Genomic DNA, 8,276 nt, shown 5'->3' with positions numbered 1-8,276 from the left:
TGCGGATTCGAACCGCCGACCTTCTGATCGGCAAGCCCTAGGCTCTGTGGTTTAACCCACAGCGCCACCCGCGTCCCTCTCTATTGTATTTGTTTTGACATAATACAAGATTAAAACTGACTTTTTAAGAAATCAAGCTCCACATGAGTATTTAACTTCTTAGTTAAAACTTGTTTGCTTCACACTGTTTGGTATCCTCGTCTTCACTGCATCGTTAACATCCCCCCTTTTTTAATGAAACAAAAAATATGCCTGGCACTTTTCCAGCTGGAACTTGCCAGGACCCAGTTCCAGCACCTCTCAGGTGGGCACCATAATCTCTCGCTTGGACTACTGCAATGTGCTCTATGTGGAGCTACCTTTGAAGGTGACCCGGAAACGACAACTAATGGTACCCGCCCTGTGGAATGCCCTCCCACCAGATGTCAAAGAGGAAAACAACTACCAGACTTTTAGAATCCCAAGTCTGTCTTCTGTGGCATTAGCTACCCCTCCCAATTTGGTTTCATCTTCAAATTTGATGAGCATACCTTCAATTCATTTACCCAAGTTACTTATAAAGACATAGTGCAACAACAGACCCAGGACAGAACCCAGTAAATAAACCATATATCATAAAGACACCACAGTCTCCTTTGTGCCTTATTTCCAAAAGGACACACAAACCCTGGATAAGCTCCTGGAATCTTGCCCAGCTCAGAGATTGGGGTGGTGTGCAACAATGTAAATAATAATAATAATAATAATAATAATAATAATAATAATAATATCCCATTATGTAGGTCAACACACTCTCTGCCTTTCCCTTTCCCTGGCCTGGCCCTTACCTCCCCTCCACCAGTGAGTGGAGTCAGGATTGTCTGGCACTATGTGCCCCCTCCAAATGCCTCAGCTAGAAATACGTCTGCCTCACCCAACAAGGCTGGCCGGCTACAGTGCTGCTTCCTCCTCCTCCTTTTTTGATTTGAGTTTGTGCAAAGGTTTATTAGAGAACAGTGTTATCTCCTTTGCTGAAGGGCTGGTGGTGCATTTGAGTTCCTTTTCATTTCTTTCTCTCTGTTTTCTTTTTTGGTATCCTTTGTTTTTGGTTTGAAGTTTTGCAAAGAAACAAGAATGCTATAGCGCAGTATTAGCAACCTCTCTTTCATTCCCTCCTCCCTTCAGTTTTCAGGGTAGTATTTGTGAGTGATTTCACTCCATTTTATTCTTGCTAGTAGGGATTTATCTCTCCCTTGGGAGGAGGTTTGGGACTTTGCTTGTGAATCTTTTTAATTAAACTTGAGTTATTTTGTTCTATGTATTTTCCACACACCTTGCTTCTCAGAGACACTGGACTCAGACCCCTCTTTCCAGTCCGCCAAAGTGAACTGCTTAATCTCAGCCAATAGTAGTAATAATGACAACAATGATGAAATGAAATAGGCCAATGATAGTTATTGGTTCATTATTTCTTTTAAAAAGCTACTGACCCAACCCCGCTTCCCTCAGACACTTGCCAGCGCCCAACTGTGTGCGCCTCTTTCTCTGCAAACCACAAAATGGCACACAGATCCTGGCCAGCGAAGACGGCAAGAAACAAAGATATACATTGGGAACAAGGGTGGGAGGAGCCTACCAGCACCTCTCATTTGCCAAGAGGCCACTGTAGAGGCAGCATTGGAGGAGGGGAAGACTGCCGAGAAGGAGGCAAATCTGGCCTCCAAGCAGCACGCCAGAGCAGCACTGAGCAATGAAGGCCGGATCTGCTGCCTGAGGTGGTTGCCTCACCTTGCCTCATGGGTGGGCTGGTTCTGTGTGGAAGCAGTTTGTTGGATAGGGCCCATCCCACAGGGCTGTCAGCAGGTCTGGCACTACCCATGGCAGAGGTTTGGTCATGGCAGCCCTGCCCATTTGAGTCCCTCCCCCAAACTCAAACGCACCTTCCGTGTCGCATAGAGGAGTGATACAGAAGAGTGCCCACCCAGCTCATGGAGTGAGGGACACTAAGATGCTCCAGACTGATGTCACTGGCTTGGTTTCCCCAGCTCCTAATATGGCCAAGTAGATCCATTGTTCTAGCTATACCCCAAACAACAACTTCAAGAACTGTCTGGGAAAGAGAAAGGCAGGGGTGACATCTCTTCTGCCCCTGTTCATGGTAACTACTGGAGAGAAGATGTGAGGAAAATGCTTGCCTCTAGCCACAGGCGGGCAAGTTTAAAAATATATTGGAGCTGATACAAGACTCCAAGGACTCTTTTGGGGAGTGATGGGGTGGGCTGCTGGTGCTGTGAGCAGTTCCGTCTCATTGATGTAGCAAAACCTTTGTGAGCTTTGCTTCCAAAGCGTGGCCTTGCCAATCCCCCTCCCCCTGGCTTCAGGTTGCCTTTGTTCGAGTCAGGTCAGAGGGCACATGATGAGCACACATGGCAAGGTGATCGTGTCTTTCCCTTCCACAGCAAGACCTCATACAAGCCCTAAAGCAAAGCTTGGCCTAAGATCCAGGATCAGTCAGTGCGAAAAAAAGGTACCAAAGGCTGATTAGAATTGAAAGCCCCATCTCCATACCAGCTCTGCCAAACGCTGAACTCGCAAGGCTGTGCTCTCTGACAGAAATGAGGCATGCCAGCATGGAGATCAGCTGACAGGGGAAGCTGGCATCCCCTTGAAGTCTGCAAAGGAGGGCATGAAAGGCAACAAGTTCCTCTGAATGGCCACTGGAGGAGGAAAATGTAGTTGCAAATCATGGTGCTCCTTTGCTTGCGTGTCGGTGCAAGGCTGCCAGGGACCCTGGAGAATTAGGTTTGCTCCCCGGTAACTGTGTGCAGGATTATAACATTTTCCAGACTAGGGTTTCCCAAACTAGGGTCTCCATCCCTGACCACTAGTCCTGCTAGCTAGGGATGATGGGAGATGTAGTCCAAAAACAGCTGGAGACGCAAGTTTGGGAAACCCTGCTCTAGACCGTCACAAGCACAAATCAAGGACAAGTACATATAGTAATGCCAACATTAGTGAATACAGTGGTGCCTCGCAAGACGAAAATAATCCGTTCCGCGAGTCTCTTCGTCTAGCGGTTTTTTCGTCTTGCGAAGCACGGCCATTAGCGGCTTAGCGGCTATTAGCGGCTTAGCGGCTTAGAAAAAGGGGAAAAAAGGGAAAAAACTCACAAGACTCGCAAGACGTTTTCGTCTTGCGAAGCAAGCCCATAGGGAAATTCGTCTTGCGAAGCGCCTCGAAAAACGGAAAACCCTTTCGTCTAGCGAGTTTTTCATCTTGCGAGGCATTCGTCTTGCGGGGCACCACTGTATAGGGCTACGATACACCTGGGTTTACCTGGACATGTACAGGAAAAGGACTGTCAAAATGGTGTTCGGGCCACTTTGTCCTGATTTTCACTTTTGGGAATATGGCAGCCCTAGTGAATATGTGGGATAGACTCAAAATCCACACCAAACAGGTCCCTCTGGATCACGAAGAAAGCCAAACACCAGCTCCAGTGAGTCTGTGAGAACAAATGCAATTCTCACTCCAGCTCCCATTATCTTCCATGACTTCTTTTTAAATTCTTTCTCCCTTAGATTTCCCCCTTCCTTCTCTCTTTTGTTTACTGGGTGCCATTCATTCCAGCACAGACAAATGCCTCCCTCCTTCCATTCCCTGCCTTCCCTTTGCTCACAGCCCAATCCTCTTCCCTGCAGAAGACCTAAGTAATAAGAAGATGACTGCTTTTTGCACACTCTCTTATTAGCGCTACCCAAGGTAAGCAAGGGCCGTTGCCACTGAGAAAGAAGCTGCAGCTCACGGCAGGATTCCTTGCTGCCACTTCTTTTGCCCCTTTGCAAACTCTGCATGCTGAGAGAGATGTCTGATCACGCCCTTGCTCCTCTTCCATTCCTCCTCCCTGCTGGCACCCCCAATGGGAAGCCCCCCTGTCACGGCTGCTACAGCAGCAGCTTTGCTCACTCTCTGCGAAAAAACCTTAAGAACAACTGAGCCACCAACATTCAGAGCCATGCACACACCATAACATTAAAGCTCATTTAAAAACTCTCTCCCTTAAAGAATCCTGGAAACTGTAGTTTGTTAAGGGTGCTGGGAATTGCAACTCTCTGAGGGGTGAACTATGGTTTCCAGGGTTCCTGGGAGGGGTTTGTGCTTTAAATGTGATTTAAATATATGGTGTCTATGCAGCCAGATAGCAGACAAATTCTGTTTTGCCTGAGTTGGGAGCATACACTGTTATCTGTGTTTGTCCTAACACACCCTGTGCAAACATACCTCTCATTCAGATCAATCTGGGAGTCTTCCACTGTGAGCAGGCATCTCATCATTAGCAAAATAGCAACGCTGCTTGCAAAATAGTCAGTTGTTTGAGAAAATGCTTTATCAATGCTACTAAAGGGTTCTAGTGCGAAGGAAGTCCAGGTTGAGATGGCTACCTGAAGAGTCTTCTCAGGAGATGCAAGTGTCTCAGTCTCTTGGGCAGACACCTATGTTTTAAAACCAGCACCTCAGCTGATAGCTGCTCTTTTTCCACTTTCCTGGTGACTGGCTCAGGAAAAATGGAAGCCACTCCTATCAGGTGTCTTCTGTTCTTTCTATACCTGTTGCCATTGCAAGTCTCTGCCACACATGATCCTAGTTTTATCAATTCTTCCAAGACAGTGGCTGATACCTACGCAGCACTGATCTCCCCACATCCCTTTTATTCCACTGGGGAAAGTGGCAGGGTCACAACACCTTTGTCGTAAGCAGACTTCCTCCAACTGGCACTTGTGGTGAATGCTTTGGTAGTAGGTAGCATAAAGTACCTGTGGTGGCCTTTATCATCCTTTGAGAGTGAGCAGTGGGATGCTCATGAATCATTACTGAAAATAAAAGCTTAGAGACGCTTCAAGGACAAATTACATTGTGCTGGGTTCTGAAAACAAGAGCGATTTGCTGTTGTTCAGCTACTGTGCTCCATAGGACCTAATTCTAAGAATATTTTGTGGTTTGATATCAGAGAGAGACCCCAAATTCCTGAACTCCATGAGATAAGCTCATTTGGCAAATAGAACATGTCCCAACAGCAACCAAGAATCATAGAAACCCATAGGTGTAGAGTCTTCCCCAGTATGCAACAAGATGATGTGTGTGTGATTGCATGCCCAGGAGTTCCCCTGCCCAAGGAACCACCCAAATTTCATGAATAATGAGACATGGCAACTAGTGTTTGGGTCAAATCAGACTACAACTTTATTAACTACAGATGTAAGAGGTTTGGCATAGGCATTGGGTAGGACCACCCACTTCTGGCCCGCCTGCTGGAAACACTTACTTACATTTGGAGTCAATCGGAAGAGAGGGAGTTCTTAAACTACACCAAGGAGTAACTCCCCCACTGGATTGCACCTGGGGAGTGCTATGACCCTGACCCTGCCTTGGCATCCAGACAGAAGAATCTGCCCTGAATCCCTTTAATGGGATATCCCCCTTTTTTGGAGCGCCAGGCAAAGACTACAACTTAGCCTCTATCCAAGGCTGCACCTTCCCCATGCCTAAACCTCCAAACTTATGATGATTGCTATGAGGGTGGCAAAAAACAGATGACTGGGAAAATTCCCCCCTGGTCTTGGATGACTGACAATGCCATAACAAGATCAAGTAAAGCAATGTCAGGCTTGGGGGATTCTATCCTGCCCCAGCAGCATCAAGGAAAAAACAAGAAAGTTCATATTTATGGTTTTATTCTTGACTCACCAGTAGTAGATGTGAAAAGGACCTAGAGGCCTTAGTAGACCACAAGCTTAACATGAGTCAACAATGTGATGCAGCAGCAAAAAAGGTAATGCTATTCTTAGCTTCATTAACAAAAGTACAGCGATTAAGGGAAGTAATACTACCATTCTATTCTGCCTTGGTCAAACCCCACCTGGAGTAATGTGTCCAGTTCTGGGTGCCATCATTTAAGAAAGATATTGAAAAGCTGGAACATGTACGGAGGAGGGCAACCAAGATGACAAGGGTCTGGAAACCAAACCAACAGTTGAGAGAGTTGGATATGTTTAGCCTGGGAAAGAGGAAACTGAGAGGAGATATGATAGCCATCTTCAAATATCTCAAGGGCTGTCCCATGGAAGATGGAACAAGCTTGTTTTCTCCGGCTCCAGAGGGTAGAACCTGAACCAATGGCTTCAAGTTACAAGAAAGGAAATTCCGACTAGACAGTAAATTTCTGACAGTAAACTGTTCAACAGTGGACAGACTCATTTGGAAAGTGGTGAGCTCTTCTTCCTTGGAGGTTGGGTGACCATCTATCATGCACGATGCAGCTGAGATTCTTCCATTTCAGAGGGTTGGTCTCAAGAACCATCTGGGTCCCCTCTAACTCTACAATTCAAGGAAAGCCCAAACAAGGAGACCTTCCTTTCACTCTTCATGGGTCTGACACTGCATGCTTCCTTCATAAGAAGGAGAAAGACGGGGAGTAATAAGATTCTACGACGTTTATTTGCAGCAAAAGGGAATTTTACTGAAACAGAATGAGCTTCTCCCCTGCTACACATACTAGGGGCTTTCTTGGGTGCCCCCCTTCCCTCTCTCTTTAATTGCAATGTGTTTCTGTGCTCGGTGTTTGCCATGGCAACGCCTGCCTGGCGTGCTGATGTGCCTCCCAGCACATATTGTTTCTGAAAGGTCACACTGTGGTGCGGGTGGGCTCTGCCGAGTGCACTTTCTTAATATATATATTTTTACATATTTATGAAAAGTGAGATGGAAGGTAATTACAGCCCTCTTCCCTGGGCCTTAATCTCCTCGGAGCAGCTCTTTGTCTGGAGACACACAAGCCAGGCTCGTTCCAAGTCACTGATCAAAACTGCAAACAAACAGCTAGGAGTGGGCACTCCCTTTGCTGCACTTTATTCCACATGGCCAGAGAAGAGGGATTATTCTGATAGCTGCAGCGTGTAAAAGCGGCTGTGCCTGGAGCCAGAATTTTGCAAGCTTCTGCAGGCGTGGCATCTCCCACAGGAAGCAATTCAAGGAGCCGGAGAAGATGTGGAAAGGAAAAGAGACTCTGACTTGGCCCATTCCTGGTCTCAACCGCTAGGGGACACTGCAAGAAGATGATGCTTAACCATTATCTTTTATGCTGTTCCTTCACCCAAGACCTTTGCTATGTTGCCCTGCTAGAGAAAACAAAATGGCAAACTCAGAAGTAATCCCCAACATCTCCACATCAGGCACAGAAAGACTTCGTCCTGACACCCTGCACAGCTGCTGACAACCAGTGTTGACAATACTGAGCTATTTGGAGCAGCTGCATTCTGTGTTTCGTAGCTGAGTCAACAGACCCTTCCCCAAGCTGCAGAGTGTGTCAATGCACAGTTTTCAGCACCAATCTGCTGGGCAGTGAGTGGGGATCACCATGAACCAGGAGGATGGGGGGAGGTCTATGTGTGTCTGTGTGAGAAATGAAGGAGGGGAAGCGCTTTCATGGGAGAGGAGGGGGAGCGCAGACACTTCCCACCATTGGCTGTGACCCAGCCCACAGCCACATGCAGCCTTGAGGCAAAATGGTTGCCTGCCCCTGAGATAAGGAGATGATATCAGCCCCTGAAAGAATGAGAACAAGTAAGGAGGGACTCTGAGAAATGTCACCAGACATATCAGGACTCTGTTTAGGAGATGCTCCACAGGATATCTGAAATTCTGCAGATAGGAAAAACTTACAAATTCACTTTGAATTTTGCTTCAAGCAGAATTCAGTGGACATCTAAGGATGCACAAAATACTCCTGAGAAATTTGGCCAGTAAGAGTTTTTTTAACCCTTTTAGCTTTATTGGAATTCCTCCCATGTTTTGCCTAAGCAGCATATCTTACTTGAGCAGAAAAAAAGGACAACTCAAGATCAGTCAGGGAATTTATGGCTTAGTGGAAAAGGGAAAGAATATGTGTGCACCTGGGCATGAAGGAGCCAGGTGTGGGGAGCTCCACAACTTAAGGGCTGCCACAGAGAAGGCCCTCTCCTGGGACCCCATCCCTGAGCTTCTGAGGGTGGTGGAACAACCAGGCTTGGCACTCAAGAGTGTCTGTAGGGAAGGAGGCAGACTTTCAGGTATTTGGAGCCTGAGTCATTTTGGGTATTAAACGTCAATGTGAGCACCTTGAATTGGGCCAGCAAGCAAAGTGGCAACCAGTGCACAGTTTTAAAACAGGAGTTATATGAGATCTAAATGAAACCCCAGCCAGTAGCATGGCCACTGCATTTTGGACCAAATGAAGCTTCCAAGTCATCTTCCAGGGCAGC

This window comes from Podarcis erhardii (assembly GCF_964252035.2).
Source record: "Podarcis erhardii genome assembly, chromosome: 8".
NCBI lineage: Eukaryota > Metazoa > Chordata > Lepidosauria > Squamata > Lacertidae > Podarcis > Podarcis erhardii.
The sequence above is the reverse complement of the archived record's forward strand: the minus strand, read 5'-3'. Positions refer to the sequence as shown.